This window comes from Lissotriton helveticus, chromosome 2_1, assembly GCF_964261635.1.
Source record: "Lissotriton helveticus chromosome 2_1, aLisHel1.1, whole genome shotgun sequence".
Lineage (NCBI taxonomy): Eukaryota > Metazoa > Chordata > Amphibia > Caudata > Salamandridae > Lissotriton > Lissotriton helveticus.
Genome location: NC_136059.1, coordinates 1,156,505,731 through 1,156,529,683, shown reverse-complemented (window position 1 = coordinate 1,156,529,683; position 23,953 = coordinate 1,156,505,731). Strand labels below are relative to the sequence as shown.

At 42.5% G+C, this 23,953-nt stretch overlaps 1 protein-coding gene across 4 annotated transcripts in view; it reads right to left on the bottom strand.

The window, feature by feature from the left end:
- Window positions 1-23,953, bottom strand: part of JAK2 (Janus kinase 2) — a 1,231,913-nt gene that overhangs the window by 1,049,464 nt on the left and 158,496 nt on the right. For 3 of the 4 annotated variants that reach the window (XM_078676001.1, XM_078676003.1, XM_078676002.1), the window contains one exon: window positions 570-645. The exons of the other annotated variant lie outside the window; for it this stretch is intronic. The gene's annotated coding sequence lies outside the window, so the exon portion shown is untranslated. The remainder of the gene's footprint in view (window positions 1-569; window positions 646-23,953) is intronic. 4 annotated transcript variants of the gene reach the window in all.

The window sequence follows — 23,953 nt, the reverse complement described above, 5'->3', positions numbered from 1 at the left end:
CTGGATATCTGTCTCGAAGAATTTTTACTATCAAAGTACTGTAATACTGTATCTGAAATCTCACAGATTGGTCTAATTCATGTATCAAAATAATGGACATTAAATCAGCAAAATCATCTGTTTGTTTTGGATGTTCTCTTCATGTGCACATTTTCTAAATTGTATACCAATTGTTGGTCATTCATGATTCTGTAATCAAGGTCATGTAAATAAGAATTCATTTCTCATGGTAGCACTTGTTCCCATGAATAACACATAATTGAGTGCCGGGGTTTCACTGTTTAGTAAACTCATTTTTGTCAGATCCCTTGGGATCTTGGCAGTTGCTGACATCTGTAGTAGTGCGATGTCATTGCTAACTTGAGTGGCACCACCTCGTCTAAAATTCACACCCTATCAGAATAGTAACTACCAAATTTGGGAATTCGTAATCCCATACATTGAATTGGTAGTGCAACAGTCTAGGCCACCACTACTGTCTTTCTTGTTTTTGTAATACACATGTTGGTGTATGCGTCAAGATTGCACCCTGAACTCTGTTAAACAATACCCCATGCAGCTGATCTTACCGTCTTGCAATGGGCCACTCTACAATGTTCCTCCCAGAGATTGGTCACTGTTATCATTCCAGGACAAGGGGTTTATCTGAGGAGCAGAACAAGAAATTTGTCACAAAAATATTGCTGCATTGAAAAAGGCTGAAAAACCAAATAATTGTGCTCATATGGTGCCTCAGTAACAATCATGTAACTTTTTCTTTTAGTAATGTTTTTTGGAGATTTTGCCTTTTGAGTGAGTTCACGCTATTAAATTAATGTGTAGTTTTTAAAATATAACTGTATTTTCTCAGTAATGCAAAACTGGAAAGAACCCCCCCCTTTAAAAAAAAACAGTTTTTATTATTTCGCAATCAAAACGAGTGAAGCCAGCTAAGTAGTGTACATCACTGACCATAGGAGAATTGTACACATTCATTACAATGACCACTAGCATGGTAAATATTTCAACATAAAAACATTGCATATGTTATTTCCATTACAGTGATTTTTCTGTGGGGGGTGGAGAGAAGAGGGGTGGAGTCACCACTGGACAACATAAGACGCCAGAAACAAACCATAAGTACAGAGGTAGGCATTAGCGATCGTGAGGTGGAAGGTCTGGTGCAGGCTTCAAGTGCTTCTCCCCTATTGGGTTGTAGGAGAATGGTAGGCCCAAGCATGAACTGTGTAATTCTAGGACATAGTTAGTTCTCTGGGCACAGGATAAATGCCCTCCGGGTAATATACCCACTTTTAATAATGTAAGAGTAGGCATTCGTGTAACAAACACAGTTGAAGGTTTGATCACAAAAACACTATCGCACTCATGCAACACGTTAACATGGGGGAGGAGGGAGCATCAGATGAGGAAGGAGGTGGGGGATGTCAAAAGAAATAATCCCTCAATTACAGGGCAAATAGCGAACAGGCCCTGATTAAGTTTAATCTATCTATGCCTGGTACAGGCTCCACAGAAAGGAACGGAAGAGATGCTTGGTCTGCGCTGATCAATTAGGAGACAGCAAAGAAGAATGACACTGAAGCCAACACATGGTAAGCAATGGGCGGATTCCAAGCCTCTTACTGTAATCAATGTTTTGCAAGTGAGGGCGCATGTAGCACGTGATGTCGCAAGCTCAACCTACCACTAAGTAAATAGACTGCTAACACAAGTAAAATTCAAGATATGATTATATTCTTTGGATTGTATGATCCATAAGAGTATTGAGCTAACATTCATATGAAACTGGACTTAAAGATTAAAAAGTACTAACACTTTGACAGCCGACATAAGTTAAAGGGGATACTTTCCTATAACCATCAACAACAGCAAAAGAACCAAATACACAGAGAGTGTCAGCAGCAAGAGTATCAAAAGCAGAAATGTTTTTTTGTGTCTTGATACCTGTAGAAAAGTCTCAGCAGAGAGGCTTTGCACTATAAGGTCGTCAGATATATCTGTATGAGTAATTACATTAATAGCCACTTACAAAGAGCAACCCAAAGGAAACCATGCCAGTGACCTTAGACTAAGGAGGATTAAAAACTAAATGTAAGGTATTGAAGCTGGCCCGTAACTCACTAAGCTTTAGTGCAAGATTAGTAAGTGCTGACCTGCAGATCCCACAAGAATATCTGTAACTAAAAAAGTAATGCACTGAACTAGCTAAATAAAATACATGCTAAGCTTTTTGCTTTGTAGTAGGTATATTAACTAAGGACATCACAGTCACCTGATCCACAGAGCCACTAACGGAAAGACACAGTAAAGAACAGATGAGCAGGGAGATGAAGCTGCAAGAGTCCCAAAGTCCACCTATCTGATCCTAGGGTTGCCACTTCTGCTGGAAAGAATACTGGCCAGTACGATTCCCCAACACTTGATCAGATGCCCCATCATCATGAGCAAGAACAGATAATGGAGGGAAGCAGATTTAGAAGTGACTGAATAACAGCTCAACAAATTTAGGATAAAACTGCAGAGTTCGGGTGGTTAAGTCCGTACATTAGGTACCACCATCCAGTACTGGAAGCAGAGCATCCCGAGAGTGGGACAGCCTACTGACTAGCGTTACTGTGAATGACTGGTTCAGTGTATTTGGATAGTGCACTAATCCCCATAACAGGTCTTCAGAAGTTCAGACCCACCGAAGCAGAGACTATACCACCCCACAAACACTTCAGAACTTAGCTCATTCCTCATACTTGGGTGTCTGGCATAATTACTGGAGTTCAAAAAAGCAGTAAAATACGTAACATATAAGCATAAATGCATCATGTCAGGTCGGCGTTAGTTCATAGCCAAATTATCCAATTATAATGGTAACTCCAATCAGTCTAATAGACTACTTCAAATGCATTCCTATTATTTTGAATAGAGTTGAGGCTCCAAATAGTTTTGCTTTTCCAAACATGAAACAATACGTATTAACTTAATTGGCTTTTATTTTCTATCAATCTCCCTAAATGCATATTTACACTAACTTCATTGCAGATCTGCTGCTGGAGGGAAAATTATTTATAAACACTTAACTATTTATGGACACTCGTTGGGTTGTCTTTTCAGTGGCAGTCTCTTTTCTTCCTGTACCACTATGTTCCCTTTTTTGTTGGTTTCTTTCTGCCCTTGGAAGGAGTAAGGCTTTACTTCCGCCACTGAAGCCCACGTAGTACTCGAGAAGTGAATGAGGCAGCTTTAAATCTACCACAGAGGTCCAAAGCCCAGCTTCCCAGACTTCCTTCAAACGCCATAAAAGTAACCAAACAAAAAAGAGTATACCTGAATGAAGGCTTCTACTAGCCCTAATGTAAGTAAAATGACCAAAGTAGCAATTTTGTAGTTTAAACATTTACGAAGAACCCTCTGTTATACAGTGGTAGGCACTGCAGTCACCGACAACTTCACTCACACCAATTCGTTTTAAATCAGCCCACTCGAGGACAAACTGGAAACACTCCAGTTGTCCACTAGAGTTGTGAAATCTCCCCTTGAGGCCACAGCAGACCCATATTATATTCTTACCTCTTAGCAGCTTACCTCTACCAAACTCGGAGGAAGTCCCATGCTACTGCATCTACAACAACCAAACTGAGCTATTCACAAGCCCAGGTGAGTCTTTCTGTAGCTTGAATAAGCCCAAAAACGAATCCTGATTGAGCTGATGGACACATGAGACAGCCAGCAAAAAATCAACAGTTTAACAACACAAGGACTAATATTTAGAAAGGAGGAGTGACTGGCCACTGAATAAAATATATTAAACAAACCAAAGAGGTAGTGTGGTAGGAATCTGAAAACAAATCGAAACTGCTGCAGACAAAAGAGGAGCATGCAAATATAGCTGAGTGACTAGACAAACATGACACTTGAAAGGTTAAAAAAGTGCACTAGTCCTGCACCCGCAGATGTGGGAGAGCGTCGCATCAACGGAGGTCATCGTTGTAGACCATAGAGGGTACTTGCCAGTAACGTACTTTGCATGCAGGGTAGCATTATTGGGTGCTGTGGGGGATAAGAGTTCTTAAAAGGAGCCTTCAACCTCTTAAAGGAGCAATGGCTCCCTAGGTGTCACTTATAAAAAGTATTTAAGGTTTGTTTTCAAAGTAGGGGACCCCAAACAAGAAGTTTAAATGAGAATAGGATTAGATTTCAACATACTAAAAACAAGAAGAAATCTGCTACTTTAGATGGAAAATGTATATCTTAATTTTACACATGCTCTGTATATACAGGGAACAGTGCACACAGCGCACTGTACAGTGAAAAAGTGTCTGAACAATAAAGAGTAAGTAAAAAATTAACGCAACTCCAACTAAAAAATATAAAAAGTCACTCAAAGTTGGCCCTGAGTGGGGAAAGCAGTCGACGCTTTGCCCCGAATGGAAGGAATTCACGATTTATTTCACCTCAAAACATATGTCTCAAGCCTATGTCAAATAAACAAAGAGGTCTCTGACTGCAAAGCCATTGAGATGCTAGAAGTGAATGGCCCTAGAAGAGGTAGCACTCTCAGAAATGGAGAGAACGAGTTTCTCTCACACAAGAACTTCCAAGTGCATAAAGGTCTCCTGTTGTAGAAGTATAGATTCCTAAAAAGTCGAAGAATAAATGAGTTGAAGGGTGGGTCAATTATTTACAAGACAATTACATACTGCCTCACCTATGGGTGAAAGAATTGCCCCAGATCTAGAATTGCCCCAGATCTAAGTGCAATGAATGCAAAATTCCAATGTTTCCCAATAAACAATTTGCACGTCGGCCCATTTCATGGGATTTTTGTGGGGAAGGGAGAATCTAAGTAGAAAATAAATTGGTCCCGTCAACTAATCACAATCAAATCCTACTTAAGGCACACAATAAAATGGTGAAAAATAATCAGGAGCTGAAAGAATCCAACATCCAATGGGTGAGTAGCTTGCAAGACATGATTACACCGATCAGCCAGTTAGGTTTCCAAACGGTGGCCATGGTGTGCCCATGCACAGATATACAAATTCAACTCAAATAAACATGGCTGCCAATGCAGGGCTTTCTACAGCTGTGTTCATCAATCTATAGGCACCATACTGAAAAGGCAAGAGCGCGAAGCCTCACTTGTCTAAAGCTGCGGTATGACTTAAGAAGCAAATACCTGGGAATAATGCAAGAGCACAATATAAAAAAGGATAACATCACTAGAAACACTGATTTGTGTGTGTGTATATATATATAAGGTTACATATATATAAGGTTACAGGGACGTTATAGTTAAGCTCAGATTTCACTCGTACAAAACCATCACTAGTTATAATTTCCTGAGCTAACTATAACTTACGCCCCTGCAATGCACTGCTTATGACCTCACATATTAATTACATCACTCATGACATGGTCAGTGACATGACTCATGACATCATCCAGTAAGTGTGAGTGTTTTCTATAAGTTTGAGTGTTAAATATATATAGTAAGATACTACGGGCCCGATGTAGGTAGGCATTTACCGGTCGGTAACGGCCGAATTCGGCCGTTACCGACCGGTAAATGCCTTTTCCAATGTAGGGGGCATGTATTTACAGATTCTGTATTTTTACCGAATCTGTATTTACCGAATCGGTAAAATTACCGAATTGGTAAATACAGACTCGGTATAAATACCGAATCTGTAAATGCAGATGTAGGTGGCGCTTTAAACAGTGCCACAGGCCCCTCAGATTTCGTTATTTACCATGTAATACTATTGCATGGTAAATAATGAATTCAGGTGTACATGCACATCTGTGCATGTACACCTGTGCCATGTGACACACAGACATGCCCTTAGGGCATGTATGTGTGCCACATGGCACACAAACCTGACATTGGGGTGCTACAGGGTGTCAAAGTGACACCCCGTTCCCCCTGGCAGGATTCGGTATTTACCGATTCGGTAATTACCAAATCGGTATTTGCCATTTATTCCGATGGGCTTCAAGGTCCATAGGAATCAATGGCAAATACTGATTCGGTATTTACCGAATCGGTAAATACCGAATCATACAGATTCGGTAATTGAAAAAGAAAAAGAAAGAATACCTACATCTGCCTACTTCTAATTTACCTACTCTTAAATACCGAATCGGTATGATTCTGTATTTAAGAGTAGGTAAATCGAGATTACCTACATCGGGCCCTACATAACTTAAATTATTATACTTTGTGTACTAGTAAAGAGTGGTACTATTTTTAACAAATATGTGAGTAGCTGTGTGACTGTGTATACGTGGGTGTCTGAGTGGATGTGTGAGAGGCAGTATGGATGTGTGAGTGGCTGTATGAGTGACTGAGGGGCTGTATGGGCGAGTGAGTGGGTGTGTAAGTGGCTGTATAGCTAAGTGAGTGACTGAGGATGTGTGGTTAACTGAGTGGGTGTGTGAGTGGCTGTAATTGAGAGTGAGTGCCTGTGTAAGTGGTTGTATGGATGTATGAATGGGTATGTAGTGGGTGAGTGAGTGGCTCTGTTGATAGGCTGTGTGCGTGAGTGATTGGGTGTGTAAGTAGCTGTATAGGTAAGAGGGTGTGTGAGTTGCTTTATGGGTGAATGAGTGGCTGTGCACTGCTTATGACCTCACATATTTATTACATCACTCATGACATGGTCAGTGACATCACTCATGACATCATTCAGTAAGTGTGAGTGTTTTCTATAAGTTTGAGTGTTAAATATATATAGTAAGATACTACGGGCCCGATGTAGGTAGGCATTTACCGGTCGGTAACGACCGAATTCGGCCGTTACCGACCGGTAAATGCCTTTTCCAATGTAGGGGGCATGTATTTACAGATTCTGTATTTTTACCGAATCTGTATTTACCGAATCTGTAAAATTACCGAATTGGTAAATACAGACTCGGTAAAAATACCGAATCTGTAAATGCAGATGTAGGTGGCGCTTTAAACAGTGCCACAGGCCCCTCAGATTTCGTTATTTACCATGTAATACTATTGCATGGTAAATAATGAATTCAGGTGTACATGCACATCTGTTCATGTACACCTGTGCCATGTGACACACAGACATGCCCTTAGGGCATGTATGTGTGCCACATGGCACACAAACCTGACATTGGGGTGCTACAGGGTGTCAAAGTGACACCCCGTTCCCCCTGGCAGGATTCGGTATTTACCGATTCGGTAATTACCGAATCGGTATTTGCCATTGATTCCTGGGGGCTTCAAGGCCCATAGGAATCAATGGCAAATACTGATTCGGTATTTACCGAATCTGTAAATACCAAATCATACAGATTCGGTAATTGAAAAAGAAAAATTACCTACATCTGCCTACTTCTAATTTACCTACTCTTAAATACCGATTCGGTATTTAAGAGTAGGTAAATCGAGATTACCTACATCGGGCCCTACATAACTTAAATTATTATACTTTGTGTACTAGTAAAGAGTGGTACTATTTTTAACAAATATGTGAGTAGCTGTGTGACTGTGTAAACGTGGGTGTCTGAGTGGATGTGTGAGAGGCAGTATGGATGTGTGAGTGGCTGTATGAGTGACTGAGGGGCTGTATGGGCGAGTGAGTGGGTGTGTAAGTGGCTGTATAGCTAAGTGGGTGACTGAGGATGTGTGGTTAACTGAGTGGGTGTGTGAGTGGCTGTAATTGAGAGTGAGTGCCTATGTAAGTGGTTGTATGGATGTATTAATGGGTATGTAGTGGGTGAGTGAGTGGCTCTGTTGATAGGCTGTGTGCGTGAGTGATTGGGTGTGTAAGTAGCTGTATAGGTAAGAGGGTGTGTGAGTTGCTTTATGGGTGAATGAGTGGCTGTGTGAGCGACTGGGTGAGTAAGTAGATGTGTGAGTAGGTGTATGGGTGAGTGGCTGTGTGTGTGAGTGGCTGTATGGGTGGGTGTATGAGAGGTTGTGTGGGGGTGTGAGTGAGTGTGTGATTGGTTCAGTTTATGATGTCATCAGTGATGTCCCTGTAACCTTTGTTATTTTCAGTGAATGTCTACATTTTTTTAACATAATTTCCTAACTATAACGTCTCTGTAACCTTTGTTTTTTTAGAGAATGTTGAAGGTTGTTTTTTATATTATTTCCTTACTGTAACCTGTAACCTTTGAGACTGGGTGTGTGAATGGCTGTATGTGGGTGTGACCGGCTGTGTGAGTAGATGTATGGATCAGTGACTGCATGTGTGAGTGGCTTGAATCCTTCTGTGAGTGGGTATGTGTGTCTGCATGGGTGTATGAGTGGAAGTAGTTTTGAGGGTGCATGTGTGGATCTTAGAGTGGCTGTATGGGTCTGTGAATGGGTGCATGAGTAGCTGTGAGGGTCTGAGAGTGGGTGTATGAGTAGCTGTGAGGGCCTGTGAGTGGCGGCATGAGTAGATGTGTGGGTGGGTTTGTGAGTGCCTGTATGGGTCTGTAAGTAGGAGCATGACCCACCCCCTGACTCTTCCCAAGCCCTTTGCAACTCCCTGGCAGAATTCTTTTCGGACAAAGTTACCTCTATTTTTTCTGCCTTTGTTCACGAACCTCCCCCCACTCAGAACACTTCTGTGCATGTTTCCACCATCAATTCCCCTACTTTTCTTAATTTTAAGCAGGTTCCTTACGAACAGATCTCTCATTTAATTTCCACGATCAGATCAGGTTCACCTTTGGATCCTTGTCCTCCTTCCATTCTTAACCTCATCCCGGAGGTCATTACCCCTGGTATAGCCAACATTTGTAACACCATGTTCCTCACAGGCTCTTACCCTTCCGTTTGGAAAAAGGCCATCATTAAGCCGCTTTTGAAAAAACCCACTCTGGACCCCGCATCATGCTCCAGCTATATACCTATAGCCTGTCTCCCTTTAAAGATCTTTGAAAATCTAATGAACCGACAGCTATCCGAATTCATTGACACCAATCATCTGCTTGATGACACACAGTTCGGCTTCAGGCTAGGACATGGAACTGAGACGGCCCTAATAAAAGCGGCTGACGAAATCAGGATGACCTTAGACAAAGGCGTGGCGGCAGTTTTGATACTGCTTGATTTGTCTGCGGCCTTTGACACTGTCGATCATGTCATCTTGATCGACCGTGTCTCAGCGATGGGAATCCAACACAAGGCTAAAGATCTTCTTGTCTCTTTCTTAGCCAATCGCACCCAATCCGTAAAATCAGGCCCTTTCTTCTCTCCCATCTTCTCCTTTCCGTGTGGAGTGCCGCAGGGCTCCTCGCTAAGTCCGACCTTATTCAACATTTACGTTTCGGACTTAGCGAGGGTGATTAAGGCACATGGCATCAGTCTCACAACTTACGCTGATGACACCCAGCTGGTCCTATCAGTTCATCATGATGGAGACACAGTTGCAGCTCATTTTCGCGAGGAAATGCTTGCCATTAGCTCCTGGATGACTTCCAATTGTTTAAAATTGAACTCTGGAAAGACGGAGGTCATGACCTTTGGGAAGCTTGAGCCTAGCTGGTCCCCCCATTGGTGGCCTAGCGAGATGGGTCCTCCACCTCTACCGGTCACTAAAGTCCGAAATCGGGTTCGTGTTTGACGACAGACTGCTCTTCAATCAGCATGTCAATGCGGTAGTATCCACCTCCTCTTTTACATTAAGAAAAATTAAGAAACTTCTCCCTTACCTTCCCACCTCAGCAGGTAAAACTCTGATCACCACCCTCATCTTCTCTAGAACCGATTATTGCAATGCCCTCCTCCTCAATGCACAGGAAAAGTTTCTAAACAAGCTCCAATTGGTACAGAATGCCTCAGCAAGAATTTTATTAGGTATCCCCAAATTTAGCTCCGTCACCCCTTTCATTCGCCAGCTCCATTGGCTCCCTGTCAAAAGCCGGACTAAGTGCAAGGCACTTTGTATCGCCTATAAGGCTATTAACAACCCTAGCCCGCAGTTCCTTAAATATGCTTTCCGTCCACTTGTACCATCTAGGACACTTCGCTCAACTCAGCACACCTTCTTAATGTTCAACGAACAAAAAAAGCCAACTGGGGCGACAGGTGCTTTGTGATTTCCACAGCTAGACTGTGGAACTCTCTCCCCCTCATCATCAAAACCTGTCCCACCCTCCTCAGCTTTAGCAAGCAACTAAAAACCTGGCTGTTTACACACTAATGTGTACTCCACTTGTCTATCTTTAGAATCTTAAGCGCGGAGACACCCCTGGGTAATTGTGCGCTATACAAATTGCCAAAACATAAACATAAACATGAGTGGTTTTGTGGGTCTGTGAGGGGGTGTGCGACTGGCTGTATGGTTGTGTGAGTTGTTGTGTGGGTGTGTGAGTGTCAGGGTGTGTGAGTGGCTGTATGGGTCTGTGAGTGGGTGTGCAAGTGGTTTTGTAGGTCTTGAGTGGGTGTGTGAGTGACAATGAGGGTGTAAAGGTCTGTGAGTGGGTGTAAGTAGTTTTGTGGGTCTGACAGTGAGTCTGAGAGTGGCTGTATGGGTGTGAGTGGTTGTTTGGGTTGTACGTGGTTGTGTGAAGGGGTGTGTGGGTCTGTGTATGTATTTTTATAAATTGGATCCACAGTGGAGCACACAGGGGGTCGCACTGAGCAACACAATAGATCAGCAGACCCTGTCCCTAGTGCACTACCAAAAAACGTTTTGACAATTCTTGCCCATGAGGAGTTCTTACTGACCCTTCGATCTGTCCTATGGGGTCAGGGTATATCTACCCTGACCCCTTCGATTACATTTATATTTTATTTCCCCCCCTGGGACCAGAGATCCCGATGCACAAAATGGCAACCGCAACTTTCCTCTCAGGTTGCGGCCAGCTAATCACAGCATTGCTGTTGGCACGAAGATCTTGCATATTCGCCGCGGAGGATCCACGTCTCTAGATGTACATAAATCTTTATACTTTAATAACTCCAAATCTACTCAACAGATTTACACCACAATACTTGTTCTGGACCAAGATCTAGCTTTCTGGCAAATTTAGTTTTATTCTGTTCAGCGGTTCTAGCTGTAGTCACGTCTAAAATCCCTTTAGGATATTGCATGGGGAGAACGAATTTTGGGACACCACATTTTTCTCAGCTAGACGGATCACCCCAAAACATTTCAGACAGCAGCTGAAGAAGAGAGAGTGTGTGTGTGTGTTTGTTTCCAAGTGTACAAGATCACAAATTCTCAAAATGCCAATAATATTAGGTCACGAGTCAGAAACAATATACGTCTAGCCTGAAACCTGCCCAGGAGAACCAAAATTCAACTCAAGTATTGTATAATATATGTCAACCAAATAATCACTTCCTGTCATGAGTCCAACAAAGCTTGAATACATTTATGCATGTTAATATCAAATGTAATGCAACTGTAGATATAGCAAAATGACAGCGAGAAAAGAACATAACTATGTCAGCACATAGACACAATATTTATCCACAATTATATACCTATACAACAAATATTTGAAATAAATGCAGCATTTCATAAAATTTGCACCGAACAACACATACTAGTCAAGTAAGTAGGACCACCTTACTGAGTTCCAAAAGTTAATTGAGCTAACTTTGGGTTACATTAAATCGGTTCATCCACCTGCACTTGTGTATGGATAATAAAGACTGTTTGAGTTACCGCCTCTGAAATCCTGTATGACTACTTCAGTTACACGCCATACAATGACTTCCGCTGTGAGGTTTTGGGTAGCAAAGTGTACAACTAGAGAAGATTTTGAGGTTGATGTTGACAAATCTTCTGCTGTATCACCTGCATAGTTTGTCTCATGCAGAGGCGCAGGCAATACCACAAAATGTCATACATCACATTCTTATTTAAAGATTGAGCGGTTGCACTCATTCCCTTGGTTGTTTACGTTAATGTGCAGTTTAGGCGATAAGATGCGTGCGAACAGAAGCTGTGTCAAGCCTCTACACAGTTACGTTAAAACCAAGTCTGGTGGGACACTTTTCTCCTGTGCCCTTCTGTCGCACTGCCAATGGGAAAATCATTCCTGTATGTGACTTTACTTCAATAGTCAATTTCTTCTCGTTATCTTATTTAATCCAAAGTTTTTTTCTTTATCATACTTAATCACATCATAGCGGAGACTTGGTGTTGTGGCATTGAATTTATTTATTCATCATTTTCAAATACCGGACGTTGCCATAGGCTTCTACGAGGGCATGTGAGGACAAACATATTTCAACGCTGTTTTTATGACGTCAACATTCACCCAATGCATTTCGAATTAACAATTCTTCGTCAGGGGTTTGACTGAAAATGAAATGAAGGAAACTGGTAAACTGGCTGCTCAAAATACTAAATAACTCAATCAAATAACTTTAAATCAATCCTCACCATGTTCAAATAAATCCTACAAATGATTAGCATCCCATGGCGCTCCCTCCGTGCTCAAAACCCACCCCTCTCCCGGGTTAACAATCGGTATTTAGCTCGATGCGTTCAATATGACATAACTCACTCCCTACTGTGCAGTTCCCTCTAAACTCTACTTCACCCTTCTCACATTTACCTTTTCAGCGCCGCACCCGGTGGCATGACCTCATATCACTCCCTCCGTAACAGGCATTCTAGAAGTTTTTCCCTTCCGCTCACTCCGTTTTAAACGGGAAAAGACACACACCTGTGAGTAATATAGCTACAAGTCTCCACCCCTACTTGTAGTTCGTAAGTCCCATGTGGAGATAAACTCAATCTCCCATAGTGCTCTACATCGATCTAAGGAGGTGAACTCACAAAAAAAATTAAATAAAACAGAACCTTTTCATGACATCCTTCTAAGCTTTAAGAGCATGTTTGACAATGTGTTAACGTAAACATCAATTACGAGCATAAATAAAAGCAATTTATAGAAAAAACAAATTGTACGAGCATCAAAGTTCAACTGTCGCCTCGTTCATATATCAGTGTTGTTCGTGATCGTTTTAGTGTCATATCTTCTGTCTCCGCGATGACGTCTCCTTTTGAAAGTCTTACTTTTAAATCTCTGGGGTGCAGGCTCTGAGGCGTAAATGTTGCAAAGCAATTTAAAGATTGAGCGGTTGCACTCCTTCCCTTGGTTGTTTACGTTAATGTGCAGTTTAGGCGATAAGATGCGTGCGAACAGAAGCTGTGTCAAGCCTCTACACAGTTACGTTAAAACCAAGTCTGGTGGGACACTTTTCTCCTGTGCCCTTCTGTCGCACTGCCAATGGGAAAATCATTCCTGTATGTGACTTTACTTCAATAGTCAATTTCTTCTCGTTATCTTATTTAATCCAAAGTTTTTTTCTTTATCATACTTAATCACATCATAGCGGAGACTTGGTGTTGTGGCATTGAATTTATTTATTCATCATTTTCAAATACCGGACGTTGCCATAGGCTTCTACGAGGGCATGTGAGGACAAACATATTTCAACGCTGTTTTTATGACGTCAACATTCACCCAATGCATTTCGAATTAACAATTCTTCGTCAGGGGTTTGACTGAAAATGAAATGAAGGAAACTGGTAAACTGGCTGCTCAAAATACTAAATAACTCAATCAAATAACTTTAAATCAATCCTCACCATGTTCAAATAAATCCTACAAATGATTAGCATCCCATGGCGCTCCCTCCGTGCTCAAGGGGTGGGTTTTGAGCACGGAGGGAGCGCCATGGGATGCTAATCATTTGTAGGATTTATTTGAACATGGTGAGGATTGATTTAAAGTTATTTGATTGAGTTATTTAGTATTTTGAGCAGCCAGTTTACCAGTTTCCTTCATTTCATTTTCAGTCAAACCCCTGACGAAGAATTGTTAATTCGAAATGCATTGGGTGAATGTTGACGTCATAAAAACAGCGTTGAAATATGTTTGTCCTCACATGCCCTCGTAGAAGCCTATGGCAACGTCCGGTATTTGAAAATGATGAATAAATAAATTCAATGCCACAACACCAAGTCTCCGCTATGATGTGATTAAGTATGATAAAGAAAAAAACTTTGGATTAAATAAGATAACGAGAAGAAATTGACTATTGAAGTAAAGTCACATACAGGAATGATTTTCCCATTGGCAGTGCGACAGAAGGGCACAGGAGAAAAGTGTCCCACCAGACTTGGTTTTAACGTAACTGTGTAGAGGCTTGACACAGCTTCTGTTCGCACGCATCTTATCGCCTAAACTGCACATTAACGTAAACAACCAAGGGAAGGAGTGCAACCGCTCAATCTTTAAATTGCTTTGCAACATTTACGCCTCAGAGCCTGCACCCCAGAGATTTAAAAGTAAGACTTTCAAAAGGAGACGTCATCGCGGAGACAGAAGATATGACACTAAAACGATCACGAACAACACTGATATATGAACGAGGCGACAGTTGAACTTTGATGCTCGTACAATTTGTTTTTTCTATAAATTGCTTTTATTTATGCTCGTAATTGATGTTTACGTTAACACATTGTCAAACATGCTCTTAAAGCTTAGAAGGATGTCATGAAAAGGTTCTGTTTTATTTAATTTTTTTTGTGAGTTCACCTCCTTAGATCGATGTAGAGCACTATGGGAGATTGAGTTTATCTCCACATGGGACTTACGAACTACAAGTAGGGGTGGAGACTTGTAGCTATATTACTCACAGGTGTGTGTCTTTTCCCGTTTAAAACGGAGTGAGCGGAAGGGAAAAACTTCTAGAATGCCTGTTACGGAGGGAGTGATATGAGGTCATGCCACCGGGTGCGGCGCTGAAAAGGTAAATGTGAGAAGGGTGAAGTAGAGTTTAGAGGGAACTGCACAGTAGGGAGTGAGTTATGTCATATTGAACGCATCGAGCTAAATACCGATTGTTAACCCGGGAGAGGGGTGGGTTTTGAGCACGGAGGGAGCGCCATGGGATGCTAATCATTTGTAGGATTTATTTGAACATGGTGAGGATTGATTTAAAGTTATTTGATTGAGTTATTTAGTATTTTGAGCAGCCAGTTTACCAGTTTCCTTCATTTCATTTTCAGTCAAACCCCTGACGAAGAATTGTTAATTCGAAATGCATTGGGTGAATGTTGACGTCATAAAAACAGCGTTGAAATATGTTTGTCCTCACATGCCCTCGTAGAAGCCTATGGCAACGTCCGGTATTTGAAAATGATGAATAAATAAATTCAATGCCACAACACCAAGTCTCCGCTATGATGTGATTAAGTATGATAAAGAAAAAAACTTTGGATTAAATAAGATAACGAGAAGAAATTGACTATTGAAGTAAAGTCACATACAGGAATGATTTTCCCATTGGCAGTGCGACAGAAGGGCACAGGAGAAAAGTGTCCCACCAGACTTGATACATCACATTCTTAGCATTACAGTTAGAAAATGAAGATAGGTCATACTTTAAAGTATCTAACTCAGAAATCATTTGGGTTCTGCATGTGATTACATGCCCGGCAATGCCCACATTAAAAGTGATCCACATTGAGGCTAAATCCTTCAAAGATGTTCCCAAATTCATGGCCCTGTGTGCTTTCACTACATGGTCACAGATGTTTCTACTCTGTTTATAAACAACTAGGGCGGGGAGGGACACAGGTTCATGTTGTCTAATACATATCTATACAGCAAGTTGTCATGTAAGGCACAAGAGTGGTGACTATTATGATTAATCTCCACTCAGTGAGAGTGTGGTTTGATGTGAACCTTAATTTGAAGCTCTGATGCATGAAATAATGTTCAATGTATCTATGCCACATATGGATGTTATACAGAGATGGATTTATCTTAAGGGTTAATGGTCCATCATTAAGAACCACCATGTTCAGGAAGAAGTAATCTCCGGCTACGCCCTTCCATTGTAGAAACTATTTATATTTACACATGAAATACATGTGTGTCAAACAAATACTTGCCAGTTGCACAATGAACTCAGTGGGAATGTATATGTATTCAGTATCTGTTCCTATTGTCTCTTTCAGTACTAGGATCGCAGTGCCTAATTTGCAAACAATTAAGTCCAGGAGCTCAAATTGTTATAGGAGGCCACACCCACTTCCCCAAGCTCCACCCATTTACTCCACTGGCCCCACCCACTTACTCTAGTGGTGAGATATCAAAGGAGTGTGGGTGGTAGGAGAGGAAGCAGAATGGTAGCGAATGCTGAGATTGCTAAGGGGAGTTCATAATTTAGAGGTCCTTAAGGGTGGGGGCATAGGTTGTTGGGAGTATTAGTGAGGCGGGGATTGTTTTTAATGTATTTCTGAAAGCTAGCTGCATGTCTCTCCTAATAAATCACCTTTTTTTTCTCTAATGGTTGTCCTATTTCTTTCTGCACCATCTTACTGTCAGAGTCGGTATGTGCATTATGTGGGCAGTATTACTATGGCAATATCTTTATTTTATTTTGACTTCACTATTTTCCACCACAACCCAGAGCTAACAGAATGAAATTTTACAGCATAATGTCGAGTACGATTGCTCACCTGCTCTGTGAGGGGAATCTGCGCTCTGTCTACTGGGGCTAGCACTAAATGTTTAGTTTTTCCTCTTTGACGATATTGGTTTGCCACAAAGGCATGACCACCACAACGTGACATTCAGGCACAAAGCACAACGCATCTGTGATGATGTGCGACATGAGAGTCTGTACAGAGCGGGGCCTTGGGACATCCAACAAACAAACACAGACAAATATGGCCAGCGGAATAACGTGTTCAGAAAGGAAGCATGCATGGTGGGTTAAAGCAATGTCTGCTCTGCGTGTCCAGAAAGTATGCTTCCAATACAATCTCTGATCTTTGAGCAGAATTCAGTCTGTCTTCAGGAAGCCCAAGAAAACCCAGCAAAAGGTATGCTGGTACAACTGTATACTTTAATTAAATGTATCCGGTAATGTTTTTGCAGATCGTGGTCATAAATGTTAGTCAAAATAGCTCAGCCTTCATCCGTCTGGACAATGAAATGACATTATGCGGCCTCCGCTGGGTGTTCAATTTAAACCATACCTTGCAAAATATAGGAGGCAGAAATAGGAACCAGCAATGTTTAATTGATCTGCAACATAGAGTTAAAGGTTTGTAAACTTGAGCAGGGTGGCATAATTTTGTGCTTGAGCTAAGGGAATGCCTCAGTACTAAATCAGCTGCATGCACAACTACGAGGCTAGATGACTGAAATAAACTTCCAACTGGCGCATACCGACAAATTGCACACTGGGGAGAAATTGAACAAGAATTATAAATACCAATATATCCGGATTCTTCCAAAAGAGAAAATGAAAGTGAAATGCACAAAAAAACAGCATATTTTGTAGGTTGTGTGACTGGTCAACAATTCTTATAACAATAGCAGTTAAGTTAAGGGCAAGGCCCTGCCACGCAGGCTCCCACAGATACCCATTCCAGAAAGGTTTGGCATTGGAATTATACTTTGAAAAGCACTTATTTTGCAGTCTAGTAGACCTGGACCTCGGCTGCTGCTGTTTAGAGCATTAGCGGTCACGAAATGTGTGTAAAACAGCGACACCAGTAGCAGCTGCTGTCCCCGGCGCCAGGTTTGTGGAACCTGACTGGTTTGTGGAAGAGCTGGACAAAACAGAGAAATTACAAAAAGGGCAGCATGAGCAGTCAGTGTGTCCAAATTAAATTAGATGTAACGTGGTAAGCAACCAAACAATAGCTGAAACAAGCAGGTCAAACGACTGCTGGCGCCAAAAGTGCCATAGCCTTCCGCAAAAATGCCCGTACGCTTAAGGAGTTTATAACCGTTGCGAATGTGAAGAGGACAATAGGTCTTCAGTCAAGTCAAGATGCACAGCTCCCACTCACAAGATGTCACTTACACAGGGTTTACGTGTGTACAGACCGTGCACTATTCACGTATTCTACATAACGATCTGGTGAATGTATTTTCCTCACAGGCTTATATTGAACCAAAGGCAATTTGCAACCGGTGCCCAGCGCCAAAGGAAAGATTGCTCGGGCCTCAGTTCCCACTTCTTCATTTATACCAACCAAGTCAGTCAGTCAGTCAGTTATTGAACCACGCATGAACTGACCATCACTGGCACGCTCAAGAAACAAGCATTTGCAATGCAATAGGTCTCGCATTTACATGAGTTTGAGCTATTGGCATTGTAAATGACAGTGCCTTTTATTTATCTTTTCGTTTTTAAAACATAACTAAAAGGCATTGTTATTTACAAAGCCAATAGCTTATACTCGTGTCAATGGAGACCTATTGAATTGCAAATGTTTTTTTTCTTCAGTGGAGGAGTAGAAATAGCAGTGCTGCGTGTTTGCCATGCACCCCATAGATAAATCACCTGCTTGGCTGCTGCCAAGCCAATGAGTGGCAGGGGGAAGAGCCATTCTCATGCAGCCGAGGATCATTGTCTCGACTCTTACCCGCTCTCTCGCTACACCATGTTATTCCAGTAGATAGCAAAACCAGAGGCAGGAATGCTATGGCGAGTTTACGGCATGCTTATGCAAATCTCCAGGCAGGGCTTGCACTCATAGCTGCACCATTCTGATAGCACTGTAAGCAGTGGCGTAGCAAGTGTGGGTGGTGGGGGCGTACCACCTCAGGCGGCACGAATTGTAGGGCGGCGGCCACGGGAATAGCCAGCACCCCCTCTTAGACACGCAGCGGCCTCCCCCGGTGGCCAAAGGCCTAGCTACGCCACTGACTGTAAGGCGGCTGCCTTACCTTAAGTGCGTCCCACAACTACGTTAACGAGTTGCACCGCAGAAAGCAGTCTCTTTCTGTGCAACCATCCTGCCCACTCGAAAAGGGTAAAAGTATTAAAATATGTAACAAAGCTCATTAAGGGAAAAGGAGCCCCGGAAACTCGATCTCACCAGTGCACGCGATGAATGCTCATAACAGCCCATCTCAGCTGAAGCGACGCAGCTATGTTGTGTCCCCTCCCCATCCTCCCCCCCGCCTCCCCCGCCCTGGGATTATCGTTACTGATTGGGTAAAGATCACCCCAGCCATAAATGCACAAACACAGCATACTAGCTGAAAATGCGCAGCAGGAAGGCCAATTACCTCGCGATTAGATCCTTAGCGGCATAATGTTGACCTGCTTGGGCCTAGCGAAATAGGAGACCTGGACCCTGGAACTGGACCAACCTGGAGACCCTGCACCCCTTTTTTGTATTATACTTTCGGTAACAACCTCTCCTTGCAGCCTTATCGGTGTTTGCAAATATTACCAGTGCGGAGTCGAGTGGAGGATTCACATCCACTTTAAAAATATAGAAAAAAAAGAACATTTGGAACCCGTACAAAATGGTTTTCCAAAAGATGCTTTTCACGGCCTGCAAGTAATCACATGGAAAATAAAAGGCGATACCCATTTTTGAAAAATAAATCGAAAATATGTATTTAAACCGCAGTAAGATTCGGTTAGTTAAGTTCCCATCATGTTAGTCGCAATCAAGTGATGAATAATATCGGAGCCGTGTAGGTTATCTGTGTAGTGTTACTGACAGGTATGAGCTTTTTTTAGATGTCCTTCCACGTGTCATAAATGAATGCATTAAGGCCCATTTCACTCGAGCAGAGGATACATTTTCTTTGCATCCAACAAGGCCTTTTTCACTCTTGCCGTGCACGCCACTGTGTAACAAGATTACAATTCACTCAGAACAAAGGACCACAATAGTGGAGGAGAGTGGGGGGTGAAAAACCTCTTTGTGCTGCAGAATAATGCGATTAAGCATAAGCTTTGACACCTCATGCAGCAAGTAGAAAATCGGAGCCTGCCTGTGCTCTCTCTGGCTAACAAGCGGCCATTCACTCCGACCAATGGCGCTCCAGCTCTCATTTCCTCGGGGTGACCTCATCCCCCGGAGACACGACCTGGCTCTGCGCTCCACTCAAGTGCTGCATTGTTCACCGTGATGATATGTGGTACAAATGCTCAAGTCAGACCATAGCCATGGCATTCATGCTGCAGAGTACCTTTGTTATTGTAAGTGTGCTGTGGAGCTGTTGAAAACACAGACAACCTGTGGGGGAAATAATAAGTCAGCACTGGGGGTGAGAGGTCATTAACATTCTCTATGTGTTCTGTGACGAGACCTGGGAGGGCGGCGGCTGCCCGCGCATGCGCGGCATTTCTAACTTTCATTCGGAGAGCCCCGGCCCCGGTTAGAAATGCCGCGCAAGCGCGGGCAGCCCCCGCTCTACCAGGTCCGGCAGCTCCAGTCCCGTCATGAACAACATCGGCGGCCAGCCCCCGCTCTACCAGGTCCGGCAGCTCCCGTCGTGAAGAACATCGCAAAGGGTCGAACATGCTTAAGGGGAGAGGAGCCCGGTGAGTGGGGGTGAGGGTGAGGGTGGGGGTGTATGCGCGTGTGTCTGTGTGTGTCTGTTCGAGTGTGTCTGTGCGTGCGTGCGTCTGTCTGTGTGCGCGTGCGTCTGTTTATGGGGGGGTGCGTGTGTGTATGCAGTGTGTGTGTGCCTGTGTATGCGTGTGTATGTGCGCATGTGTCCGTGTAGCGCGCACACCGCCATGCACGTTACAAGCAGCCAAGACGCCAAAGCGCGCCCGCCTTCAAGTAAAGTCCACGCTATATAAAAATGCTGTGCTATATAAAAATGCCCACATAATTAAATAAGTACTTCATTAAAGCATAAAACTTTACGCTCAGAAAGCAATACTGCTCAGGGACAAACAAATCAAACGAATGCAAATGTAGAATGGAATAGCAGTACGTCAAAAAATAGTGAATTATTTCAATCTAATGTATTATTTTCTCACAGTTGGCATTTTTACTTTATATAACTTAACGTTTGTTGTTGTCATTTGTTCTCGTGTAATTGCTTTGACGCCTTCAAATAAAGTCCGCGCTATATTAAAAAGCCTTTTGCACGAATGACGCCTTCAATCGCGCTGTGAAAACAAGGAACGAAACCCTTTGGCGCCTTCAAGTAAAGTCCGCGCTATATTAAAATGCCTTTTGCACGAATGACGCCTTCAAGTAAAGTCCGCGCTATATAAAAATGCCTTTTGACGCATTCGCGCAAAGTCTGTACTATATAAAAATGCCCACATAATGAAATAAGTACTTCATTAAAGCATAAAACTTTACGCTCAGAAAGCAATAAACGAAAGCGATCGCGCTCTAAGAAACGAACCCGAAAGCACGCTAACACAGCTCAAGAAACATGCTGAAGGAAACAATAAAAAAAAGCGCGTGCAAGCAGTCAAATCCAGCTCAAGAGAAGCGCTTGGCACTCTCTTGTCCCTCATTCCCCCGAGCCTGGACGCATCCTTCGGATGCTTATTCCAGGCGAGACCTAAAAAGAAGTGTTTGCTTACTTACTCGGTTACTGGTGGGCGGCAGCACTGGCACTCACTGCCTTTATTAATACACCTGCAGTGCTGCTGCTGCCTTCTCAACGTCGTGATGAACAGCTGCTGGTCACGGTGACTTGTATGGTGCGTGTGCTGGGGGGTGGCATTTAAAAAAAAATCTACGCGCGCTGCAGACCCTTGCCCCACAGAACCAAATCCAGCCCAATCAGTGTCCCGCCCGCCGGCAACACTAAACTAAGGGCTGCCGCGGCGCTGCCAAAGTCAAATTCGTTTGGAGATGGTAATGGTTGCATTTTAGCAGCTCAGTCTTAAAATTTTAAATCTGTACTCGAGAGAACAATACTGTTTGCGCCTGCGGTGAGTGAGCCGAGGTAATTACGACTTTTGCCATAAATGTGCTGATACGTGTAGAAATAAGTGGCGGTGCTAAGCACCGGAAAGCACAAGCACAAATTAAGCACTGTAGGGTCGATATATTCCATGTATAAATATCAACTAGTTCTCCAAACAAGATCACTCTTGAGAAACTAAAAAATATGACTGATGTCTCACTCCCCACCTGCATAGCACCCAACTTTCGACAATGCTAGAAATGAATTCCTGCCAGTCCACAGGCCTACTGTCTCCCATTTCCCGAGCTTCCCTTTTGTGCTCCCTCAATGACTAAAGCTCTGTGCTCTTCAAAAAGTTGAGACTGTGCTCAACAGTGGTTTAGTCAAGGATAAAGTCACCAGAAAGCTATTGTTAGATCTTCTCACATAAATAAATAAATACAATTTTAAAAAAATAGGCGAGGCAAGTGAAGGTGTGGGGAAGAGGCACACCAGTCTCCACGCTTTCTCAGCGGGTCAGAAGTTTGCACTGCTATATCACCAACACATCAGACTTTTCAATTCATGTTTAGAAAGGCTGTCAAAGTTAATTGATGTTCTATCTGTTTTTCAAATATTTACAAAACTGCATTGTCTCCTCAAATGAAGTGATCATGCATGGCTCGTGTCCAGATAATCAAATAAAACATTGTATAAACTACACAAAGTAGCTACAGCAGAGTTTTCAAAGAGGAAAACATATGAGTTACAAGCAACACAGCGGACTCTTGGGTTAGTGAGGGGATCCCTTTAGGTAGGGGGAATGCGCAGCTAAGAGACACAGTGGATAAAACTCTGTTACATTTTTTCAGAGTTTTCTGACACTGTCACAAAATCAATGAATACCTTTTGATTGTCCACCACAGGAGTTCTTGGGCATATTAAAAGGAGGAAGAACTATTTAAAGCAGTTCAAAAGTACGATCGTCAAAGGACTGGTCAGGGAGAAACAATATGAACATTTGAACTGGAGCAGATCAAAGCTGCTATACCTGATCTAAGATTCTGACTGAAAAAGGAAAGTGATCTTGGACACCTGAAATTATTTTGCTGCTGTGGAGATGCTTGTCTCACACCAATAGTATGGAGGGCTGCAATCCACTCTGAGGGGCAGAGGACATTCAGGCAGGTAGATGGTGCTCGGGCATGCCTGGACACTACCTTAAAGTACAGGGCGGGGCAACAGAATGCTGAATAGAGGGCGTGTAAACTGAGGGAAACTGCATTGATATAATCCGAGTAATAGGATTAGCGTTAATCAAAGAGTCGTGCTCCTAGGAGAGTTGGGCTTGAGTTCTATTAAAAATTATTTGGTTCTTTTAATCTAATTTAATTGTTCTCAAGCTATTGCGTCCGTTATCTCCTCCCTCCTGCATGGCCTGTATTCTGCCTGGGAAGAAAGAAGCGCATTTAACTTTGGATCGTACTAAAAAGACGAGTGGGTGAAAATAAAATGGAAATTTGTTATTAAAGAACTTGGAATTTTAGTTCTGTAACCTTAAGCAGGTTCATGCTTTTCTAAGAACAAACTAAAACATGAAAACAAAAGAAACAACCAATAAATAAAGCCCAGTACATTCAGAATTTTTGGTCATGTGAGTTCAATGAAATTAGCTCTTTCATTTGCTGGGTGCTGACAAATGCCCACAATTTTAAAAAGAATAAAGACTTAGCCAACCCTATGGGATATAAACATGTGGACTTAACAGCAGCATTAACTAATTTTGTAACATGACCGGCTATAAAAGAGTTAACATAAATGAAGGCTACCCCAGAGCATCAGCAATAGCAAAAGATAACATCTTAAAACAAACTACTCAGCTCTATCATTAAGTCTGTCATAAACAAGACACTATAAAAAAACTGTACTCCAAACAAAAGAGGGTATGTAATATTTTGTTCTCGGTCGAAAACACAGACTAATATTATTGAATCCAACAATGAAGTGAACCAAAAGGTTAGCAATTACTTGTATTAACAGGCATCAAATGTAGCTACTGGAACCCTTGTCGCAGTTTTCAGACTATTTTCTGAGAGAATGTGTCATCACACAACCTTCTTATGTTCAAGATACCACCGATGTGCTAAGAATATTGGAAGATGTTACATAAGATCCGCACAACCAATTCTTAGTCACCATAGACATTGCATCGTTGTACACCAGCGTCCCCCAGAAAGCAACACTGGTGGCAGCAGCACGCGCCCTAGGGGAATGCGAGTGGTTTTATGACATTCCTCAGACATTTATATTACAATGCAAAGAAATTGCCCTTACTCAAACCTTTTTTGCC